The sequence below is a fragment of the Vombatus ursinus genome, unplaced genomic scaffold, assembly GCF_900497805.2.
Source record: "Vombatus ursinus unplaced genomic scaffold, bare-nosed wombat genome assembly UNPS02014781.1, whole genome shotgun sequence".
NCBI classification, from domain to species: domain Eukaryota; kingdom Metazoa; phylum Chordata; class Mammalia; order Diprotodontia; family Vombatidae; genus Vombatus; species Vombatus ursinus.
The window spans coordinates 8769337-8794990 of record NW_020954559.1 but is presented as its reverse complement, the minus strand read 5'-3'; the positions used below and the strand labels follow the sequence as shown (position 1 = coordinate 8794990).

The 25654-nt window shown below is 37.0% G+C and overlaps 1 long non-coding RNA gene across 1 annotated transcript; it reads left to right on the top strand.

Moving 5' to 3' along the window:
• Positions 1 to 6160: 6160 nt before the first annotated feature.
• On the top strand, positions 6161 to 21512 carry LOC114046186. Its single transcript, XR_003569469.1, has 3 exons — positions 6161 to 6240; positions 6678 to 6814; positions 21435 to 21512. It is a non-coding gene; the product is annotated as an uncharacterized LOC114046186 (long non-coding RNA).
• Positions 21513 to 25654: the final 4142 nt, after the last annotated feature.

The following is a 25654-nucleotide window of genomic DNA, read 5'->3' as shown; positions in this document are numbered from 1 at the left end:
TATATATATATATATATATATATACACATATATATGTGTGTGTGTGTCTGTGTGAGTGTATGTGTATGTGTACATATACCTTGATCATTTTGTATCTTGCCACTTTGTATGGAGTTTGTGAAGGAAAGTGGAAAAAAAAAGAAAATATACTAAGCTTCTAGGGGTGGGGTGGAGATGCAGCACTGGTGAATTAGTGATTTTCTTGGGAAAACAAAGCTTTCCAAAACCATGATATTCCTGTTATTATCATGATTTATATAAGCTTTCAAAATTTATTTTGGACATGGACCATTAAGCAACTCAAAAGACATTATGGTTTTCAGATAGAGGAGATACTATTCCACCTGAAGTAGCCCTGCACAGAATTAGTATACCACCACGGAGAAGGTTCTATGGAACTTCTGCCCTGGTGCCTCATGGTGGTATGGAGGTCACCCCTAGTTTATTAAGGCCATCCTGAGTAAAACTCAAGCTCTGGCAGCTACTATCATTGGAAAGTCTTCAAGTACAGGTCTGGTAACAGTTGGTAGATGAACTTAGGGTTTTATCACCAGAAAGTTGGCCACCATGTGATAAATAATTTTTGGCTCTGATACTCATAGAGGCAGCCTACTACAGCATTAAGACATTATATGCCAAGAATAATGGACATAGTGGACAAAGAATTGGCCTCAGAGTTAGGAAGACCTGGGTTCAAGTTCTGCTTCTCACTCTATGACTCTGGGTAGTTTATTTCACCTTTTGGTGCCTAGGGTAACTTTCTAAGACTAAGTTGCTCAGAATCTGCCAACCTACATTGGAAATAGGGCAGCTAGGTGGTACAGTGGATAGAGGACAGGGCCTGGAGTCAAGAAGTTGTTTAGTTATTTTCAGTCATGTCTGACTCTTTGCAACCCCATTCAGATTTTTTTGGGGGGGGGGGGAAGATACTGGAGTGGTTTGCCATTTCTTTCTCCAGCTTATTTTACAGGTAAAGAAACTGAGGCAAATAAGATTAAGTGATTTGACCAGGGTCACACAGCTAGTACTTGTCTGAGGCCAGATTTGAATTCAGGAAGATGGGTTTTTCCTGACTCTAAGCCCAGCAGAAATAGAGCAGCTAGGTGGTACAGCAGATAGAGTGCTGAGTCTGGAGTCAGGAAGACTTGAGTTCAAATGTGATCTTGGACACTTACTAACTGTGTTATCCTGAGCAAGTCACATAACCCTGCTTGTCTCAGTTTCCTCATCTATAAAATGAGCTGGAGAAGGAAATGGCAAACTATGCCAGTACTTCTGCCAAGAAAACCCCAAATGGGGTCTCAAAGCATCAGACATGATTGAAACAACTGAACAACAACAACATTAGAAAAATAAATATCTTTTCCAGAGTCTCTTATATGAAATTACAGGTCTGGTCAAACAAAATTTTTAAAAAAATGCATCTTACAGTAGTTTGGCCAAGGCAAGTATAGGAGAATCAAGATAATATAAATCACTTCGATTCCTAATTTTATCCAGGAATCCTACAGGATAGATTCAGCAACAATGCTTTGCCCCTCCAGTAATTTTTTGGAGGGGGGAGGTATAGGGGAGATAACAGAGCTGTAATTTCATTGGCATAGGGAACTCCCTACAAGGGAAAAGATTCCACCAATGCAGATTAGTATCTTCTCTCTAACCCTTAGGCTGAGAGAGATTCTAGAGTCTCTAAAAGGTTAAGTGACCTTCCCCAAATCACACAGCTATTGTATTTCAGAAGCGTACTTGTACCTAGATCTTCTTGATTCTAAGGTTGACCAATCATTACATTGAGGTGCTTCTTCAATGAAAATTAGGGATGATGACTGGACCTGAGATTTCACTGATATATATAGGATTTCCCATGATGAAACTCCCTCCAGCTGGCACCTTTTCAACAACTTAGAGATTTAGAGCATCAGTTCTTAACTGTTTGGGAGTCATGGATCCCTTTGCTAGCTTAGTGAAGCCTTTGGATACCTTCTCAGAACAACATTTTAAATGCATAAAATTGGGTCATAACAAATAAATTTCATATTGAAATGCAGCTATCAAAATATTATTTAAAACAAGTTCATGAATTTAGAGGTAATGCTTAAAGCTTCCTAGAGCACAGAGAGGTTAAATTATATTTGGCCGGGTCTCATAGCCAGTAGTATGTGTCAGAGGTGGGGGTGAATTTGATGTTAAGGCTAGCTCTCTATTCCCTATCCCTTATTCCATATTGCTTCTTTTATTTTTAGCATGTTACCTTTAGTAGATATGAAAATTAGGTCTACAAAATTATGTGGCCACATTTTAATAGTAAACAATAATCAACAATACAGTACAAATTTCCTTTTGGTAATACCCTGGCTTATGCCAGCTTTTTTTTTTTGTTTTCATGTTTGCAGCTAAGATAATTAATATTTCTTCATGTGTACAGGAGTTTATGTCATCAGTTTTACCAGCTCTTTGACATCAACCAATTGATGGCTAATAGCTTGTGGTTGAAAATAATTTTTTTCTTGGAATGGCATGCCATAATAATGACATCCAAGCTATTCAGAGAAATCACAAACAGGTGCAGCCAGTGGCAGTTTCCGTGTGCGTAGTTGATGAGACATTTCCTCGTCACTGTTCCCAGTGTGCAGGGCACTCTAGAAAACACAACTCATGTGAAATTCAGATTGTCAGCGTGAAAAGAAAGTTGGCAGAACACAGGGATCTGTTGCTTAGCAATCCATTGCAATGAAACACATGCCCATCGTGGCACTGATGATACCATGGGGAGAGGAAAGATTTTCAACTGGATGGAAATCCTTGATTTCAGAAGTATGTGGGTATGGGAAAAAAGGAGGAGCGAAGGGGATGAAGAAGTCCTGATTCTGGGGGCTGCTGGGCTCTTTTGCTTAGGGAGCAAATGTATGGCTGCTTTAGTCTATATTACATGAGATCATTGTAACTGGAAAGAGAGACTCTAAAATCAATAAATATGGGAAAACTGCTATTCAATAATCACAGTAATGTGCACACGTTGATTAGGATCTGGATTTCCCTACCTGGTTGGGCTTCTACTTACCCTTTGAAATTGGGAGAGGGCTGACTCATATTAGCCTTAGTTTATCACGGTGTAAAATAGGTATTATAAATGATTGCAGACACATGTAGGTAACATTTGTATGGACTGAAAAGAGTCACAACAATTGAACGGATTTTAATGTCTTTCTATCTGTTAGAGAGAGAATAAGATAGGAGATAGAGACTGGACCTATGATAATATTGGTATAGGGAACTCCCAGATGAGGAATCTCTTATTAAAAATGCATGTCAGCACATTCTCTGTAGTTTATTTTCTTAAAGAGCTGCCCAGATCACTGAGATGTAAAGTGACTTGCTCTTGTTAGAATAGCTAGTAGATCTTCAAGGTGAAACTTAAGCTTAGGTCTTCCTACTTCCAAGCCCAGTTCTGTATTGACTATGTCTCACTCGAGGAGAGTAGACTGATAATTTGGTGGTAATTACTTTAAAGAATTTCACATCTCAAAGAGCCTTTAAAGATCAACTACCTCATTTTACAGATGTGGAAAACTGATGAACAGAGAGAATTAAGTGATTTGCCAGTGGTAATAGAGCAGTACAGGGGATAGAATTTTGGGCATAGAATTAGGAAGTCTTAGGTTCAATCCCTTCAGCCTTCTAAGTTTTAATTTGTTGGCTATATTTTCTCAGATATATCAACTTTCATCTAATTATTCATAATTGGAGGAGTAGCATGATGGTTGATTAAGAGTCCTGAGACTCTAATTTTGGCATTCAGAATATAGAATATTGATGGAAAGAGCCTGTAGAATATTATGCTGGTACTCAGATATTCACATGAATATGCCACTTAAAGAGCTCAATAATTAATCAATACATCCTACATCCACATCAAGGCTCATATCAGCAGAGAGGTCAGCATATGTATATAATATACTGATTTAATATGACAATTTATTTTAGCCCCCAGAATTAACATCGCTAAAGCTGTATTGTTAAATAATGGAAGTTAGATTAACAACAGCGTGAAAGATTAGCATCTTTTATATAGCTATAATGAAATCTGTGACTCTGATCCACCTAGATTCTTTGTTGCTCGAGGTGAGCTGGTCTTTTCATCAGAAATGGAGGCTTACCACCTTGGAAATGATATGTCTTAGAGTCCCAAATGCAAGCAAGAAGAGACCTGAAACCTCTCTAATTATACTGATTTTTATAAAACCAGACTATAAGTGATCCCAACCAATCATAATAGCATGATTGAGCAAGGACAACATTTTTAATTTGTTCAGAGGTTTAATTATAAACACAAGAATTATCTTTTTCCTTTACAGGAAAATAAGTAGGTACTGACATGAGAGCATAAATAACCGGTAGATAACACATTAAAGTGAAAAGAGTCCTAAACTTGTATCACAAGTCCTGAGTTCGAATCTTTCACTTCTTACCTGTGTGACCTTGGTTGAATCATTGACTTCTCTAGGCCTTGGTTTCCTCATCTGAAAAATAAGGGTGTTTGGTTGGATTAAATAACCTCTAAGATCTCTTCCATCTCTAGATTTATGATCCTATGACATTTTGCAAAGCTATAACTGGAAGACAAGATGTCATAGTGTTTTATCTTAAGGCAAATGTGGCATTTTAAACAAAGGTGTCTAGTGATTCCATTATCACCAGCATCATGGGTTTGGAGATTTTGAAAAAGATACAAGTGAAACTTAATGAATAGTTATCATAGCCAATTTTTAATTTCAAAATTGAAATCTGTCACTTGGTAGCTAAAATAGCCTAATCACTGTGACAAGTGATTATTGAACAATGCCTCCATTTTATAAAGATTTGCAAAAAGGGTTACTCCATTTTAAAATACAAATAGTCTGGACTGAAAATCAATTGCTTCATTGTACAGTCATTGGAAAAGAGGGAGTATTCTTGTATCTTTTCCTTTTTTTTTTTGGCATGGTAGTAGGGAAAAATTTGGTTAAATGCACTGAATAATAAGGTTTCCAGGTAACACTGTTGTGAAAAGAGTACTGGGTCAAGACTCAGAAGTTCTAGTCTCTGCTCTGTTGATAAATAGTTAGATAACCTTGGGCAAATCCCTCTCCCAATCTGATTTTCTGTTTTCTCAGCTATAAAATGAGGAGGTTTGGATTAAATGTTCTCTAAGGTTCCTCCCAGCAATAAAATCCACTGATTTCATGAACTCCATTTCCATTCACTTCACATGAATTTGTGTTCTTTGAGCCTGCTGGAATACTGCATAGGGAAAGGAGAGAGCTATCTTCAAGTGTAAAGACTAAGGGCCGTAACCTCAAGGATCTAATTAGAGAGACACACGAAACAATTAGGGAACTATACAAGACAGCATATCATTAAGCCTTTAACTATATGTACAGGCAATAAGTCCAATCATGAAAGAGATCAAGGTTGCTTGAACTTCACAAATCTGCCCCTATAGAAATCATCCAATTAAAAGGTTTACTGGAACATATGTTCAATACATAAACCAATATTAAAGCAAAATTAGATCTGTTCACTTTATTAACAGCAAAAACAAAGAACAGAGAGTAATCGCATCATCTGCGGGGTAGGGAAAGAACAAATGCTGCATTGGTGGATCTGATGATGAGCAATCAGAGTGATCCATTCTATGACTTTTGGACCATTTGAACTGAACCTGAAGCACTGTGGAAAGTTTCAGCAAAATTTCTGACTTATCAAGCAAGTCAATTCCTAAGAGAGCATTAAGCAAAATGTAAAGCCTTATGGAATAGTCTTGAATTAAAATTCAATGCCTCAAAATTGCCCTTTGGATTAAAAACCATGTAGTTTAGAGCACTATTAAAATGCACAGAAAAAAATATGCTTAGTTCCGGTGTATATCGTATGTATTAATTTTTTAAAACTGGCTTTGAGATAAATAAACATTAAAAGCTACATAACCTTTTGCAAATGACTTGGCCAATAGGAAGCTATCCTTATTTAGTAACACTTTGTCCCTTTGTCCTGAAGTTGTGTTATATAGTATTTGTGTGTTAGAGGGAAAGTTTCTAAGCAACAATTTTCTCTGCTGATTGTGTAATTCTAGTCAAATAAGAGTGTTCTCCTTTAGGAGTATGTATCTATTTCTTAGGAACCAGGTTCCTCAAGTGTGTGCTGCTCCCTTCTTGTCCCTGTTTGGGGACTGATAGGGCTTTTGACTTGGATGTTGCACAGGTGGGTGGAAAGATAAAGCTTTGGGATAATGAATAGACAGGGGCTAGATTGTTTTTCCTCCTAACCCCCAAAGCAATACAGCTTATTCTTGTTTAATCCCTTATTCTTGTCACCAAATAGAAAAATCAAACGAGTTTTCTGTTTTCATCCAACCAACCTACTGATTGATGAGATGATAACTGCAAGACTTATGACCTATAATGATACATATGATTTAAGCAATCCTATCTTCCACCAGGAGAAATATATTTTAAAATAAGAGTAGGAAGGACAATTACTTTTCACTTACCTTCTTATGCATTGCTGAGCAAAGGACTTTCTTTGCCTTCCATTGGAGCTAGTTTTCTCTCCTGGATCAGTGAACTAAATTAAATCATTCTAAATGTTGCATCTTAATGTACTTTCTACCTGACAGATAACCTCTGGTTGCCTTTCAGAGTAACAGCATTCAATTCACCATATAATCCTTGCAATATGGCTTTAGAAGCTGGATATGGTAGTTGCCATGGATTTCTCATCATCCCAGTAAAGCGGTTTCATTTCTTCAGCTCCAAATTGACAAGGAAGAAAACAGGTAATTAAATAGTGGGCCTTTTAGATGTAGAGGATCACAAATCCAAAGGCAGGTCTTTTCCAATGTTCCGCAGGCATGGGAACAGACATTGGTTGATATGGATTTTGCTGTGATATTTGATAAGAAAATGAATCTAGAGTCTTAATTGTAGAGCTTCTTCCTTCCTGCAGGTTTAAGCATGGGCAGATTAGGTTTGCATTTGAAGTAGGGCAACCCCCCAAGAGGACAGTGGGAAAGCCTATTGTTTTAGAGTCGAAGATCTCCTGGTAGAAGATGTTCCAGGTTATAAAGCTTTTTCCATGATTCCTTAGGTTATGTGTGAGTAAGTCATGTGTATCTCAGTTGGGGAAGAGGGGACAGTTAGTGGAAAAGATTTTGAAAAAGGGACCTATGTCATAATTTTATGAAGATCTAGGGTTTGCCAAGAGGTGATTTTTTTTTTAAAAATCCCTGCCAAATACCATATTCTGTAATATAGTCCTCTACAAAACTATTGCTATATCTGTGGTTAATTCTTCTTTCATATTCTAAATCAAGTGAAGTAGATAATTTGCCTTTTCTCTAGTAAATCTGGGACCCATACACCCAATATATGTATTATGTTATGGCCATGGAACTGTGTTATGAGATGGTTAATAAAGTCATTTTAGTCACCTTAACAATTGATAATATGGCCAGTTTGAATGTCTAAAGTTCCATGTTTATCATCAAAATGATACCCAACTGAATAGACCAGTAATGCATGTCAGACCACAGGACTTTGAGCTAGAAGGGATTACAGGAGTCATCTAATACAATGACATTATTTTTCATATGGAGAAAATGAGGGAGGTGGAGCCAAGATGGTGGAGTAAAAGCAGTGACTTGTGTGAGCTCTCCCCCAAACCCCTCTAAATACCTGTAAAAATGGCTCTAAGCAAATTCTAAAGCAGCAGAACCCACAAAAAGACAGAGTGAAACAAATTTCCAGCCAACGACAGCCTGGGTGGTTGATCGGAAAGGTATATCACCCAGAAGGGAGAGGAGCACAGTTCGGCGTGGGCACGCAGGCTTCGGCAACCCTGGAGCAGGCCTCAGAAGGCTAAATTGCGGGCAGCTGTGTCAGTTTCCAGACTTCTCAACCCATGAATGCCAAAGACAACTTGGAAGGTCAGTGGGAAAAGTCTGTGACTGTGGTAAGAGAAGGAGCTAAGTCTCAGCCACCCCTGGGGGCCGCGGATGTTTCCTGAGCTTCTGGCCCACAGACTGAGGGGGGAATCAAGTGACTGATCAGAGGGGGATTGCAGGGATCTCTCTCCCAGTGCTGAGGCAGGAATCTCTTGCTTTATCAGTGCTTGGATCTGGGTCACAGTTCTGAGGGGCGGTCCTGGGGTGAGGAGGAATGCTGGTGTGGTGAAGCTTGTTGTGGTGGTGGAGAGTAACACCACCCCTTATCATAGCACCTTGGAAGAACTGAAAACTTTCAGGTCCCTAGAAGTATCTCTGAAAACAGCTATACAAACCCCCAAGCTTGGGACAGTACATTCTCCACATTGGAAGCAGACTTTTACCTTAACAAAGAGTTTAAAACTCAAGTAATTGGCTGGGATCATGAGTAAGCAGTGCAAAAAGAGTCAGACTATATTATCTTACTTTGGTGACAAAGAAGATCAAAACATACCACCAGAAGAAGACAATGAAGCCAAAGCTCCTACATCCAAAGCCTCCAAGAAAAATATGAATCAGTCCCAGGCCTTGGAAGAGCTCAAAAGGGATTTTGAGAAGCAAGTAAGAGAAGTAGAGGAAAAGCTGAGAGTTTTGCAAGAAAATCATGAAAAACAAGTCAACAGCTTGCTAAAGGAGACCCAAAAAAATACTGAAGAAAATAACACCTTAACAAATAGCCCAACCCAAATGGCAAAAGAGGTCCAAAAAGCCAATGAGGGGAAGAATGCCCTAAAAAGCAAAATTGGACAAATGGAAAAGGAAATCCAAAAGCTTACTGAAGAAAATACTTCCTTAAAAATTACAATAGAGCAATTGGAAGCTTGTGACTTTATGAGAAATCAAGACACTGTAAAACAAATCCAAAAGAGTGAAAAATTAGAAAACAATGTGAAATATCTCATTGGAAAAACAACTGACCTGGAAAATAGATCCAGGAGAGAGACTTTAAAAATTATTGGACTATCTGAAAGCCATGACCAAAAAAAAGAACCTAGACATCATCTTTCAAGAAATTATCAATGAAAACTGTCCTGAAATTTTAGAACCAGAGGGCAAAATAGAAATTGAAAGAATCCACCAATCTCCTCCTGAAAGAGATCCCCAAAGGAAAACTCCTAGGAATATTGTAGCCAAATTCCAGAGTTCCCAGGTTAAGGAGAAAATATTACAAGCAGCCAGAAAGAAACAATTCAAGTATTGTGGAAACAATCAGGATAACACAAGATTTAGCTACTTCTACATTAAGGGACTGCAGGGCATGGAATATAATATTCTGGACAGCAAAGGAGATAGGATTACAACCAAGAATCCCCTACCCAGCAAAACTGAGTATAATCCTGCAGGGGGAAAAATGGTCATTCAGTGAAATAGAGGACTTTCAAGCATTCTTGATGAAAAGACAAGAGCTGAATAGAAAATTTGATTTTCAAATACAAGATTCAAGTAGAACATGAAGAGGTAAACAGGAAAGAGAAAATCAGAAGAGACTTATTATGGTTGAACTGTTTACATTCCTGCATGGAAAGATGATATTTGTAACTCATGATACCTTTGTCAGTATTAGGGTAGTTGGAGGGGAAAAAATTATGTGTGTGTATATATAGATATAGATAGATAGATAGAGGGCACAGGGTGAGTTGAAAATGAAGGTGTCATATCTGGAAAATAAAATTAAGGGGTAAGAGAGGATTTTACGAGGAGAAGGAGAAAGGGAGAGGTAGAACGGGGTAAATTATTTCACACAAAAAAAAACAGAAAAGAAAAGGCTCTTACAGTGGAGAGGAAATGGGGAAAGGTGAGAGGGAATGAGGGAATCTTATTCTCAAAGAATTTGACTTAAGGAGGGAATAACATACACACTCAATTGGGTATGGAAATCTGTCTTACCCTACAGGAAAATAGGGCATGAAGGGGACAAGAGAGTAGGGTGATGATAGAGAGGAGGGCAGATTGGGAAAGGGGGTAATCAGAAGCAAGTACTTCTGAGGAGGGTAAGGGTCAAAAGAAAGAATAGAATAAATGTGGGAGTGGGATAGGATTAAGGGAAATAGAGTTAATTTTTCACAGCATGTCTACTATGGAAGTGTTTTGCATAACTGCACATATATAACCTATATTTAGTTGCTTGCCTTATCAACGAGGGTGGGTGGGAAGGGAGGAAGGGAGAAAATTTGGAACTCTCCCCCCCAAAAAAAGGAAAAAAAAAAGAAAATGAGTCCCAAGGAGTTGTGACATGCCCTAGTGAAGTAGAAGAGCTGGGATGCAAGCTTATGTTCTCTAATTCCAAATCTGATGGGTTTTTTTTTTCCACTTATGCTTATCATGGGGCAGCTAGGTGGTGCAGTGGATAGGATGCTAGGCTTGACATCAGGAAGACATCTTTCCGAGTTCAAATCCGGCCTCAGATACTTTCTAGCTGTGTGACCCTGGGCAAGTCACTTAACCTTCTTTGCCTCAGTTTCTTTATCTGTAAAATAAGCTGGAGATGGCAATGGTAAACCACTCAAGTATCTTTGCCAAGTAAATCCCAAAAAGGAGTCATGAAGAGTTGGACATGACTGAAAAAATGACTAAACAACATGTTCACCAAAGGTGTTGAATTTAGATATTCTGGCTCTAAGACCATCCCCATACTCCCACTTTAAGTAGGATGAAAATAGTACTTTTTCTTCCTGAAAGATCATTGTGTTAGTGTTCCCTCTAAATAGCTTGTGTGGCACAAGCCTTTGACCTGTTCGTTATATTGGCTTTTCATGGTTACTGTTTCCTGTTACACTGTTTCCCTCACCATCTCTTTGATAGTACATTCTAGAGTGTAATCAAGTACCAATGTGAAATTCACAGACCTATAATTTGCATAGTCTCTTCTTAAGAAAAAAAAAAGAAGGAAACAAGCATTTATTAAACACCTACTAGATACCAATTACTGGGCTAAGCACTTTACAAATATTAAATCACTGACTCCTCATGACAATCCTGGGAGGTAGGTGCTATTACTATCACCATTTTACAGTTAAGGAAATTGAGGCAGACAAATTAAATGACTTGCTTGGGATCACATAGTTAGTAAGTGACTGAGGTTGGATTTGAACTCTTGTCTTCCCAGTTCCAGGCCCAGGACTCTATCCTAGCTGAACAGTAATCTTCCATGCCAAGGTTTCATTCTATTTCCTTAACTCATCTATTTTTTTTTCTTTCCATGTAGCCTTTGGTATGCAGTCATGAAAATATCACCTCTTTTTTCTCCCTCTGTTGATTTTTGTTTAAATAATCTTCACTATTTTTCATCTTCTGTTCCCATATTTTTACATGACTAAATCTATGTAATTAATACTATTTGTCCTCACCTCCTTATCCATTCCTTTTCCAGAGCCATTTCTAGTCAAGAATTCCATCCCACCCAATCTCACTGATATAAATGAAGTCAAATTTTACTTCTTTCTGAGTTTACCTTGCTTGTTGCCCTCTCTTTAGGCATTTTTCTCTCATGGACATCTAAGGCCATAATTATTAGTGGCTTCTTTCTTTGCTTTTGTCTCCTTTAAATTATTGGGAATCTCTATTACTATTCCTCTTCCCATAGACACCATCTCTAGGGGCACCCCTTTAGTTGGTATGCATAATTTTTTTTCTTAATCTTTATTTCCAAGTCCAGTTCTAATAATTGCCTATAATTTTGCTTTTCTTAAATCCATCTTTCAAACAGCTGAAAAATAATCTTCCTATTATATGTCTGACTATGTACGTCTCCTGCTCAGGAGCTCTCTAATTAGCTGTGGGATAAAATATACCTCCTGGTCTGACATTTAAGGTCCCTCTGAACTATCCTTCCGGCTCCATTTCACATTGCTTCCTTTCATGCACTTTACTTTCCAGCCAAAACTATCCCTGAAATGGCACTCCTTCCATATCTTCACCTGATTAAATCCTTCTTTCTTCTGTAAAGCCTGAGTTTAAGAGTCATCACCTCCAAAAAGCCTTTTCACTGCAACCTACCCTGAGATGAATGTACTGTTTTCTCTCTCAAATCTTCCTCAAGGACATTATTTTCATCTCTTCTTTGTCCCCATAATGGTCAATGTTGTATTGGACCTATCTATACCAATGGCAGAGGCTAAACTGTAAGCACTTAGAGATCAGGAAATGTGTCATTTTTTCATCCTTTTATTCTCAATAACTAAACATGGTACACATCATGTAGATGCTTATTGAATTGAATTTGAGCTGGACCTTGAACAATGTCAATAAAGCAGAAATGGATGGGGAACAGATACATAGAATTACTCAATCACAAAATTAAAGAATTGCAGAATTGCAGAATTGAAAGTAACCTCACCCGTCATTCAGCCTAACTCATACTGGCTAAAGAATCATTTCTACAATAACGAGTTATTCAGCTTTTGTTTGAAGACCCTCAAGGAGGGGAAACCTTCCTATGAAGTCTATTGGACTTTTGTGTGTAGGTTCTTTCATGCAATAATGGGTGGATCTTTCTATTTTTCACTTTGTGACTCATTTTTCTAATATGTCTAGGAAGTTTTCATTCACAATTTCTTGAAATGTCATTTCTCAGTCATGCTTTCAGGTAGTCCAATGATCTTAAATTATAAATGAATGAATAAAGCATTTATTAAGCCCTTTTATTCCTATTTGAGTTAGATCTATACCTTCCTAATTCTGCGACCCAATGAATGCATTATTTTAGAAACAGAATGGTTAACTTATCACTTCTTGCTTCTTTATTTTTTGAATGATTGAATGAATGAAATAAAAGAATTTATTAAGCACATAGTGCGGGCAAAGCACTATGCAAAGTGCTATGGGTACAAATAGAAAAGTAAGACAGTACCTGCAGTCAATTGCTCACAATGGAGGAGACAACATACATAGAAGGTCTCAGCTGCAATTCTGATGGAAAGGTCCCACGGTCCTTAGAATGCAGAGACAAAGCAGATGTTAATGCCTCTTCTTTAGTGTCATTTCCACCAATAAAATAATACAAGTTTTTGATTTTGAAACATTTGGAAGTGCCAATGTTAAGCAGGCTAACCTAGCAACACAGCCTGCTAAGAGAGAGAAATACCAGGCAAGTTAGACCACCAAGAAAGCAAGAGCTTTCTTTTCTGAGTCTTCAAAAGTTATGGCTGTAGAACATGCAGGTGCAGTTAACAGGTTGCACTTCCACAAGGATTACTCCCCAGGATGACAGCTGGGGGCACTAGGATGACAGCCTTACTAGGATCATAGTCTTGGACTATCCCCATCAGGGTGTGAGGGGACAGGGTGGTCAAGGTGGTGATATTTGGGTAAGGTTTTGTACTTTTTGAACTAATCTATTAATTTCCCTTCTGAGTCTTTCTTTCAGCACTGTCATTTCTTTCCCAATTTTTCCTCTAGAATTCTCATTTTATTTGTAAAATCATTTCAACATTTTTAAAATTCTAGATTAATTTCTCACAGGAATTCTAGTTGATTGTGTGGTCAAGCTGTTTTGTTTCTTTTTTTAGGTTTGTTGTAGATGTATTGGAATTATTATCTTCTGGGAGTGAGGGTTGAGTCTTAGATGTCACTCTCTCCATAATATCTCAGTATATATGTGTGTGTGTGTGTGTGTGTGTGTGTGTGTGTGTGTGTGTGTGTGTATTGCTCATTTTTTCCAGCCTTACTTCCTGAATTGGAACTTCATATTAGGGCCAATCTCTACTTCTGTAAGGAAGGCTGGGGTCTTACATGCTCCTGGCCTATATTATTTAGAGTTCTACTACTATATACTATAGGTACTAGGTAATGTGTAATCTAAGATGCTCAGTAGTGGCTCAGGACAGGGAGTTGCAAACTTTTAGTATATATTAAGCTGTCTAATTCAGGGCATGGTCTGATTCATGTCTTCCTGGTCTAAGTTTTGCAGGTTCAGGTCCTTGGCTTAAATATGTAAACTTGCTGAATCAAGATTCTGTCAGAAAACTGTAAGATTGTAAGAACTCTGGCCTTCTCCCCCAGTGATCCCTTCTCTGTGACTTGAATCCACAATCTCAGTCTATAGTCAGAGAAACAGCAATGGAGGTCCACCCCTGTTCCTCAGTTCCTGCCCTACAGTTCCTGTGATGGTGACTATCTTGAATTAGAAAAAATAACTCCCTATGATTTTACCTTGGATTTTTCACTACTAGGCCTGGTTTTCTTCCCAGATCTTTGTCAGAGTAGTGCAAGGGAGCTGGGCTGCACCACTTTCTCCTATTATGCCATCTTTGCTGGTTTCCTTTCGTTACATTTTTGGATCACTTTACTTGTTAGGAAGTTTTTTTCTTACATCAAAACTAAATTTATCTCTTTGGTTCTAACCTATCTTTCTAGGCTAATTACATAGTCCTCCCCCTCACTTACTTCATTTATGATGAGATTGTCACTTCCTTTTTTTTCTTAGAAGCTATACTTCTCTTAATGCAGTCCAAGACTGCATTAGCATTTTTGGATGGTGTAGTACACCAATGACTCAGAGTGAGCTTACAGTCCCCCCCAACCCCACAGATAGTTTTCAGTCAAACTTCTAACTAATCATGCTCTCCTTATTTTGGACTTGTGAAAACTACTTTTTAAAACCCAACTTCAGAATTTGTATTCATCACTATTATATATTCTTTGAGTTAGCATGAGTTTCTAGTCTGCCAAAACTTTTGAATACTTACTCTACTACCCTGGGAGTTAGCTATTCCAACCAACTTTGTGCCATCTGCATATTGGATAAGCATACTATTAATGCTTTTATTGAAGTCACTGATGAGACAACATAAAGCACATATCTCTTGGTCACTCCACTAGTCATGGAGCCATTGATGATTACACTTTCCATTCATTCATTCAATCAATTCTGAATCCACTTAGTAGCACCATCATCTAACTTGCATCCCTTTCTCTGTCCTATAAGAGCATGAGAATATTTCGGGTTGAGGTAATAGACAGAGAGATAGGAAATAGTTGGATGGGTCTAGGACACCTTGGATAATCCAGTTGGGATAGATTTTAGAATAAGTGAAGGGTCTAGAAAAGTAGGTTACTGTCAGACGTGGAAGTGTGCAACTAAAGAGTTAGTCATAATGGTCACTTCCTAAACAGTGAAAACTCCAAAGGAATGGGCCTGTCTTTGCAAGGTTTTAACTTTGCACACAAAGAAGTGATATCTTTTCTAGATGGAATCCTTACCTGGATTGTGTGACTTGTCTGCAGTGGCTGGGGACAATTAAAATCTTTTTCATGATAAGTGCAGTGCTTTTAGATTTATTCACACCATTTAGAGTTCTTGTTACAAGGTAACTTTTCCTTGCAGGTCTCACTAAATAATTTTCCATGTAGCTGGTTTTTCCTTACTCTACAGCTTAACTGGTCTTCAGCAAGCCTTTAAAATTTCTTACATATTCAGAGAGCTCACCTCCATGATGTTATCTATGGTCTTGGCAATTATATTTTTTATTGAAGACTTTTTTTAGCCAAATAAAAATCAGTTCCTTAATGAGGATATTAAGATCTATTTCACCTATCCCACTTCCCATACCCCAGTCCTCAGCTAGAAGGCCTTTTGAGTGTTTTCTGAGTCCCTGTTGGTCCCTTTAAAAAGGACAGTTAATTATGGTTTTTTTTTTAATTTCTCACCCCATAGCTAGAAGATTGGGTTACTTCTGAGTGAAACAACAATGGCTATGATTTTATGGCCAAAATGTGGTAGAGAATTAACCCACTATCTGATGAATCTGCATAATATTGACAGCTATTCTGAATAATTTCAGCTCATGAAATCCTTTCCAGTGTGATCATTGTGGGCTGCTCTGGGTCATTTCTATAGTGCAGGGTGATCAAAAGCTATTGTTTACTAACCCAGTCATAACTAGGGCAAGCTGATACCACAGGCTTTGTCCCATAGTACTAAAATTGAAGGGGCACTGACCCAACCTATAGTCTTCCACCAAAGAAATAACTGAGTTTGGCATCTAGTTGGCAGGAATAATTAGTTAAAATAGGGAGTTAATTGACTTCATCCTCCTCTATGCTATATTGAACCACAGGCAGTATTGGCACGATTGAGTTCTCCCAACATAGCCCTTCACTGAATGGACATTAAAAAGTGGATTTGATGGCATGCTTCTTGCTGTTCCCAGTATCTCATTCTTTGTGAAACTTGTCCCAAATGAAATAAATGGTAGTTAAAGATCTACAATAACCTAAATCAGGAGAGAGGCAAGAAAGGAGAAACAAGTGTGAATGCATATCTGTTTATCATTGGGAGCTGTAGCAGAGGAACATTTTAAGAAATCTCTTGCTCTGTAATTTGTGGGCAATTCCTGAATGGAGGGTTGCCTCACCTGCAACTCCATGCTGCACTGGGAAAAGTAACTCACTCTGGGCTTTAAATCATAGAAACCTTGTTCCATTGGGAAGAAATTTCATTGTTATTGCCAACTTTACTTGTTTCCTAGAGGAAACATTTCCTAGAGGAAATCTCCTACACCTCCTCCTTGCTCACAGGCACACTTTCTACCTTGTATAAGTAGGGAATCCCTGTTTCCTTAGGAAGTCCTTTAGGCTTTACATGCAGAGAAGAGAATCTAGGTATCTACAAATGTTCATGAATCAACAACAGGTAGTCCCTTAGCCTCCCACAATTTAGAACAAATAGTATTTAGTGGAATTTTATCAGTTTCTCATGTTCTGAAAATCCATTTAAACCTTTTTTCATCATCACCTCTTTCATTTATCCTACTGACAATGATAGGTCAAATGCAGCACCTGGAAATCTGCTTCTGTTCCTCCTTATGATCTATAGCAATGTCCTTGGTTAAAGATTCTATTTCATCACAGAGATGGAAGCCTAGCAGTATGATAACAGATCATATCAAGGTTCCATAGAAATAACAGCCAATTCATGAACTGTGGGTTGATACAAGTCCCATTTACCTTCTTCCTCCCATCCTTCAGCTAATGTACATAATGTATATAATCATGTAATGGAGTATGAGTATACTGAATATACAATGCATATATGTTCATATGTATATACGTTTATATACATATGTGTGTGTGTGTGTGTGTGTATTCAGGCCAATTATTATCTTGGTGTGGGAAACTACTTATGTAAAAACTCCCTCCATTGAAGGAAATTGGATGACCTCTCTAACTTAGAGCTCAAGGTGACCTTAGGGGCTATTTAGTCCAAACCATTCATTTGACATAAGGAAGCAAGGCGGCACAGAGTTCAAATTTGACCTCAGATACTTACTAGCTGTGTGACCCTGGGCAAGTCATTTAACCCTGTTTACCTTAGTTTCCTCTTCTGTAAAATGAACTGGAGAAAGAAATGGCAAACCACTCCAGTATATTTGCCAAGAAAACCCTAAATGGAGTCACAAAGAGTTGGACATGACTAAAATAAGTGAACAATAATAACAATGACAAAATATGTATATGTAAATGTAAACACATCCATATATACCTATATCTATATATGTACACATATACACACATATATACATACAGAAATATATGCATACATATGTCAGCTGATGAAAGATGGTAAAGAGAGAGTAAACTGGACATACATATATATATAGAAGTATTATACACACATACATATATTATTCACAAACATATATCATATATATATATTCATATATAGTAGCATGCTGGTAAATATTTAGCAACTGACTGAAAAAAAGCATCCATGACACATTTTTAAGTTCAATCTGCATTATTAACACTATGTCCACCAATTTCTTACATACAGATGATCAATAAAGCAATAACTCAAACCTTACTTTGCAGCATTTGATAATTTCTGAGGTATCACAATTCTGAGGGTTCACACTAAAAATTTAACACTGGGGTCTTATGAACTATTAAGAGCTAAGTCTAGCATACCATTGCATATATTTATGTTTATACATATGTCTGTTTTATTATTACATAAATATGCACAAACTCTCTATTATCTCTTCAGATCTAAATGGCTATTCGGCAACTTTCATTACAAAGCACTTTCATTCTCATTAAGGCCATCCCTATCTTCTGTCTTCAGTGACCTTCCACTTACAAATTTTTACAGTACTTTTCGGAAAAAATTAACGAGTGTGACTTTAGCTAATGTAGACTTTAACAGAAGCGTCATCTTTCCTTTTAGCTACTGGGGTCAACGCAGATGTTCCAGCTGTGAAACTGTACCTTTCTGCCAAGAAAGTGGTGACATGTAACAAGTAAACTGACAGTCACATTCTGGTCTTTAAACCATCTGAGGAAATTCAATTTGTCAAGACTATTTAGATACATTTACAGAGCCCTGAAAATAGTAATACTGTAAAGAGGACATTTTCTTAAATACCAGTCGCCCAGCAAAATTCATGTAATTAACATTTTTATTTAAAGAACGTATGTCCAGGGCCAGGTGAGAACCGACAAACTTAACAATGATAAACTCCAGATTCATGCTCTAAACAATTTTCAGGTGAACAGGAAGCTGTTTACACAAATTTAAGACAGGAATGGGGACTTAAAATATTCTCATGATTCATTATAGGATTTGCCGAACCTGGTATTTCCTTAAAGTTGTCTAGCAGAATAGACATCAGAGAAAGAAATTAAGGGGACCTCCAATGATGGTTATAGTCATTGTGAAGCTGGTCAGGTCAGCTTGATCACATTTATTAAGGTGATGAGAGGTGATCTTTTGGGGTATTTGTATTTCCCTATAGAGTGAATAAATACGTACCTAGTAAATCATTGGACATACTAGAATAAGGTGTGATCATACAGAGCTGACCTTACAGGCAGAAGAGACCATTTCTTGGATGATAGCATGTCAAGAATGACAATAAGACCCTTTCTTCTCCCTGGGACTCAAACACCTTTTCTGTCATCAAATCCATAACCTAAATTCTACTATTTTAGAGATCTTTCTTTTGGCAAATAAGTTCAAATAAAGAAGTAGTCTCGGGAGCTGTGTTCAACTCTCTCTGCAAGGTGCCAGTGGACCTGCCTACATCCCTCCTGTGGAAATGCGATCAAAGTCGCAGATAAAGATTGCTTCCATGTATTTCCTCAAGAACATTAAGCTCCCTTAATCTGCTCTTGACACTGAGAGAATGCTCAATCAAGAAATTTAAATTACTTTCCTGGTTGAATAAATCAATTCATCTAAGATAAATGCCAAAGTAAAGCATAGTCACTTTTAAAAGGAGATGCCTAATCTTGAAGAAAAACAAAATAAAGCAAACAAACAACCTAAAAACATCTGGACCTGGTGGAAGGGCACCCTTATGGGTGGTAGCAACAGCAATATTTAAGACTTAGTGACTGAAATGGATGCATTATAGAGAAAGTAGAGAATTCAGAGGCCTGGAAGGGGCTTTTCTCTTTGATGGAACTCCAGGTGATGCTCCAGCTTCCTTTACTTTATTCAACTTGAAGCAGACTGCACTTGAAATTCTATATGAAAGAAGTACACATCCAACTAATTCTCTTTTCTATTGCCAGGAAAATTGAGCCTTGGTGTCCTCTAGGCAAATCTGGGAAGTAGATAAAGTTTGTTTTCATCCTTCAGTGTCTTTATTTTTTTTACTCAATCCTTTCATCAGTGGTATCTTCTGGACAAACACACACACACATATATATTATGATTGTATATATGTATATGTACATGCATACACATGTGTATAAATGTATATCTGTGTATATATATACATGTGTATGTGTATAGGGGTGTATATGTATATACATGTACGTGTGTATGTGCATGTATATGTGTGTGTGTGTCTCATCAAGTTTGCTGTTGAGCCTTCAGACTCTTTTATAGACTTCATTTTCTACTGTCCCAGGAGTTAGTCACAAGTCAAAGTCCCCAGAATCACCATCTTTCCATCTATCAAAATCTGTTCTTGGAAAAACAATATCCACTTTTACCTGCAAAACAAACAAATAAACAACCTGGTAAATTCATTCATTCAGAAGTAAATAAATTTTAAAGTATTATATCTTTCAGGGATATGTGCCCTACTACTGGATGTGGACTTTAAACCAAAAGAAGAATCTTTAAAATAGCAGAATTTAAGTTTAGGATTTGATGATAGAAAAAGTTTGCATTCCAGGGAGAAGAGAGGGTCTTATTGTCATCCCTGAAATCCTATTTTCCAAGAAATAAATGGTCTTTTCTATCTACCTTCTCCTTTTTCTACCTGTAAATCTAACTCTGCCCAATTACATCTTATCTTAGTGTGCCCAATTATATGTGTATACACACACACATGTTTGTGTGTATGTATATGTATATGTATAGATATGTATGTATATATACACATATAAGTGTATATGTGTGTATACATATACATATAGAGAGAGAGAGAGAGAGAAGGGGGGGAGGTTATGAAAATACTAAAAAGCTTTCCTTTCCTCCTGCTCCTTTTCAAAGAATCAAGGGATGAATTTTCTGTCAAACTCTATGTTGACCATACGGTTGAGTAAAGAATTATATTTTGTTAGGTCTTTTAAACATTTTTTCTTTATTTTAACTTAAACAATTTAACAAATTTAACAATTTCACAAATACAAACATTTCAACATACCAAGACTAACAACAAAGATTTTATATATGAAACGATGAAATTCTCTTGCATACCATTTGTTTTTTTTTAATTTATATTAAAGTTACCAAAGAAGAACAAAATTGCCCATTTTATATCCCCTTTTGAACTTCCTTTTGCATTCTTATTCGAACATTTTTTGCTTTATTGATGTTTTTGTATTTCATTTTTTTCTGAATGTTTATTGCTGTCTGCTAACTTGCTTCCCATCCCATCAAATAGAAGTTCTCCTTTACAATAATTTAGTGTAATCAAAAATAAAAAAATAAAAAATTAATCCATTAGCTATGTCTGAAAAAAGTATTTTTCCTGTACCTCAGGACTGTCATCTGTTGAGAGATGAGACACCTCCCTTATCATCAGTCTTTTGAAGTTAAGATTGATCACTGCATTGATTAGAATTCTGAAGTCCTCTGGAGTTATTTTCTTTGACATTATTGTGGTTATTGTGTAAATTGTTCTCCTGGTTCTTCTCACTTCACTCTGTATCTGTTTACAGAAGTCTTCCCAAGTTTCTCTGCATTCTTCATATTTGTCATTTCTTAAAACAAAACAATAACCCATTGTTTTCATATGCGATAGCTTGTTCATCTGTCTTCAAAATAACGACAATCCATTTTATTTCTAGTACTTTGCTATCAGAAGACACAAACTATGCTGCAAAAAATAGTTTTGCACATATGGAAGCCCACCCTTGTTTCTGACCTGAGTAGTACCTAGTAGTGATTTCACTGAGGCTTAGGGAATGTGCACTATAGTGATTTTGGGGGCTATACTTCCTTTTTTTTTTTTTTCAGAATAACTGGAGCTACCAATTTGAGAACTGCTTCACATCACAGTGGGATTTCCCCTTCTACAGAACTATGACAACCAACTGAATTAGTTTAAGCCTGGAAAGGCAGGTAATACTAAAATAAACTTTTTAAAAATAAAAATAAAGGATATTCATCCATATTCATCCAAGCCAATGCTGATTAAGTACAAGCTTGGCCCATTTCAATAATCTAGAAAGACTTAATAGCATGGGCTCAGCAATAGATTGGTGATGATTGTTGTATTTTTTTTGTCCAAAGAATAACCTAACTAAGTCTTTTAGTTTTGTTGGTTGGTTTGCTGAGACTGAATCTTTGCATCTACCCAGGCTGGAAGTGCAACAGTCATTCACAGGCCCTGACTGTAGTGGAATCTTTGACCTACTCTATTATCCCCCAGTAGGTTCTCCTTTTCTTAGACATCCTGGTGCCTCATCCCCCTACCAGGGGCTTACAGGACCTAGTGGAGCTGAGAACTTCAGAGTTCCAGCTATCCACCAGCCTCAGTCTCTCCGAGTAGCAGGGATTTTGGGCATGTACCACCACACCTAGTTCTTACCTATTTTTTTTTTAGGGAAGCTCATAATTAAGTGATGATTTTCTTAAACCACAACGATTTTTTGAAGATTATCTTTCAAAGTTTGTAAGGGCTGAGATCCATTTTTGTCAAGAGAGTTAATACCAGGATGAAATCACAGATTCCATAACTCTTAAAGTAAAAAAAAAAAGTCACTCATTATATTGGTACTTACATTAAAAACAAAGCGAAGCAAAACAAAACAATAACAACTAAACTAGATGTTTTAACATTAGAGCTGGACTCAAGAAAATCATTCTAGTTGAAGTAAAAAGGTTTTTGTAAGATTATCCAGTAGAAATTCACAAACATATGATGTTTTTCTGTCTACATATTTATATCATGTCTATAAATGTGCTTTGATAGCCCAGGTGCACTAAGTACAAACAATAAAAAAAAGTACAACGGAAGAAGGAAAATAGCCTCTTTTATTTAAAACATGTGATGCTTCTGGAACGGAAACCTGCTGTAGACTCTTCCAAAAATCAATGACTGAGGAAACATGTTTTCATTATCATGTGTATAGCTTCACATGTGTTTTTCTTAGTTTTGTTCCCCCTAGTTCATAATGTGATTCCCTCATTCACTTCACCACCAACTAGCTATAAGTTTAAGGAAAGTGAACATTCTAAGATGTAGATTCAATTATTCTACTCCATGAGGAATAGCCAATATATACATTCATTTTCTACTTTGAGATAATATTTTATTGGACACTAGTTTCCAGAATAGCTATTTTTCAGGAATCAATCAGTTTTTGTGTTCTTACCTCAGATGCACAGAGCATTGCTAAATCCTCAGTATTAAAATATTATCAGTTTTTCAAGTGGGACCTGTCTCTGTTGATCTTTGATCTGTATGGAAAGAAAGAGAGAAGGAAGGAAAAAAGGAAGGAAAGAAGGAAGGAAAAAGGAAGGGAGAAAATAAAGCTAGTAGAGTACCACAGAATAAATATTTTAATCATTAACCCACTACTTGGTATATCAATCTATGAATTAGGTCCATTTTCCCATTAGCTTTGTGAGGGGAAGTGTTGGAAACCACTATCCTTGCACCTTTTCAAGCATAAAATAGAAACCTTGAGTGGATTATACAGATCACTGTCACACTACTACACTATATTTTACCCAAGACACAAACTAAGTTAATATTTTATGAGGGGCTCATCAGTATGCAGAAGAGTGATGGGTGAAGTAAAGGGCTCCCATTGTCATTTGTGCCCTTTGAGGATCTCATAAGTAAATAAAGTTGCTTTCAAAAAGAAAAAGGAAAGCACAGGGCTTGGTGACCCTGGAATTATTCCCAGGACACATGATATAGCAGAATGAATGCTATTATAAGTTAAATGGAACAGTCAAGAAACTCTTGGGTAAAAACAGGGAGCTTTTTTGCTTTAAAGATTTTTTTTAAAAATACATCTTTTACCAGGTCATAAGGAAAAAAAACTGAATGCAGAGTTATTAAAAAAAACATCTTTATGGAGCACACAGAGAAATGAATGCTATTAGTGAACTGAGAGAATTTTTTTCCAGTGAAAGAAAAAGTCCATAAGTGTAATGTATTTAAAATGCAATAAAATGTGATTTCATTCTAAGGATGCTGATAATTTAGTAATAGCATTTCTGATGGAATGAGTCGCCTGAGTGACTTATTTTACATTAATTAGAAGGAAGGGGAAAATTAGTAGAAAATGACTATGAAATATTTTAATATAAATTAAATACTATCTATTATTGTGGAGTCCCTGTAGAGCCCCCAGGGATCGGGAAACTGCATCTTTACTACTTTAGGTGCCCCTCTACACTAGGCCACGTAGAGTGGTCTGGACTAGGTTTAGTCTAGGGAATGTGAACTTTAATGGTAGTGGAGGTAGGTTTCCTTTTATTACACTCTTTGGCTCCTTAGATCTTTATACCAGCAACTCAGGGATGATTCATTTAGCTTAAGTTTAGACTAGCACCTAGGTTTTCTCATCCTTAACATCATCAATTAACATTTAGATATTTTGAGGTATATCTTTATATATCTTATCTCATTTGACCCTCCAAACAAAACTGGGACAAAAATAGCACAAAATAGTAAAAATATAGCACAAAAGTACTATCATAATCCCCATTTACAGATGAGTAAACTAAACCTGAGAGGAATTAAGTGACTTATCAAGCTGACCACACAACAAAGTATTTTAAGTCGTCCAAATTTCAAGTCCAGTATCATTCTAGGGACACTATAAAGAGGACGAGGGTAGAAAGATACACAATGTCCAACATGATTCTCATAGTAGATAGGTATTTATTTCCTATACAAATAAAATGCTAAAAAATTCTCATAATTTCTCCTAAACAGTAACAACTTATAACTACAATTCTATCCTGTCAGAAGGCTGATACTTCAACTTCATCAGAATATAAAGTAGTTGGTGCTGATTAGGCACTTAATATTTGTTCTATGTTCATACAAATCTCAATTTATGTCTTTCCATAAATGGATAACCTTATGCTAATCCTCTTGTTCACGGACATCTCAGGGATGTAGAAATTTCCCTTGCCACCAGATGTGCTCAGTCATTGGACCAAGGACTTCAATATCTCTCAAACATACAAGGTAGCCTTAAAGCCTTGACATGTTCACTTCAAGGTCAATGTTTGTTCACCAGTTCAGGAAAGGAAATACAGAACAGAAAAGACAAACAGGGACCCTGACACAAGCTCATCTAGTTGAGCCCATGGTCCACATGAGAGCAGACCTTGTCCATTCCACCTTTCCACATCAGGAGTGTAGGAACAGATGATATTTGCCACATGGAAGAATCAAAACAGATGGTCAGAAGCTGTCTCTTCTTCTAGCTGACACAGAACCTTGCTTCTCCACTGTTGTCCTGGGGTGGGGATGGGGGAAGGACCAAAGGACTATTAAGAGTTCGCTGTATCATACCAACAGAACAAATCCTTTCATCACAAGGTCACCATATTGTCAAAACTAAGCTCCAAATCTCCAGAAAGGGCAACTCTGATCATGTTCCATGCGATGGTCTTTGATGGACTAGTTCAAAAAGGCAGCCTTTAAGTTAGACCTATTTATCCATGGTTTAACTGTGGCCTGGCAGTAAGTGACATTCCAATGACCTTTCTCTTTGCAAATGATGCCAGATGCATTTTTGTCTTTAGTAGGGTTCCTAAAGACCTTAGGGAAGTTTGTCTTAATATCTATCATCAATGCACCAATATCCAAAGAGTGATCTGAGCAATGTGTGTATTCTCTAGAAAGATGTGAATTATCACCCATTTATGCTTGTCCATTTTATACATCTTTTGCCCATTGAACATTAATATATACAGATACATAATGTTCTGTTGGGGTCACTTATATATCAAAATGATATACAAATGATATGTACATCTACGTGTATGCATATTTATCTGTGTAAATGCATTCTGGTATCATAGTGATATAGTTCTTCTCACAATGTAGGTACCATGTATGGAACTTCAGAAAAATAGGAAGTCACTTAACCTTTAAATGTCTTCATTTAACCAGGTGGGCCCTTATAGGGGATCAACCTACTTAGATCCTTCTTGGTCAAACATGTCATAGATTTTTTTCAATAATTTTAAAAATAATATCAAAT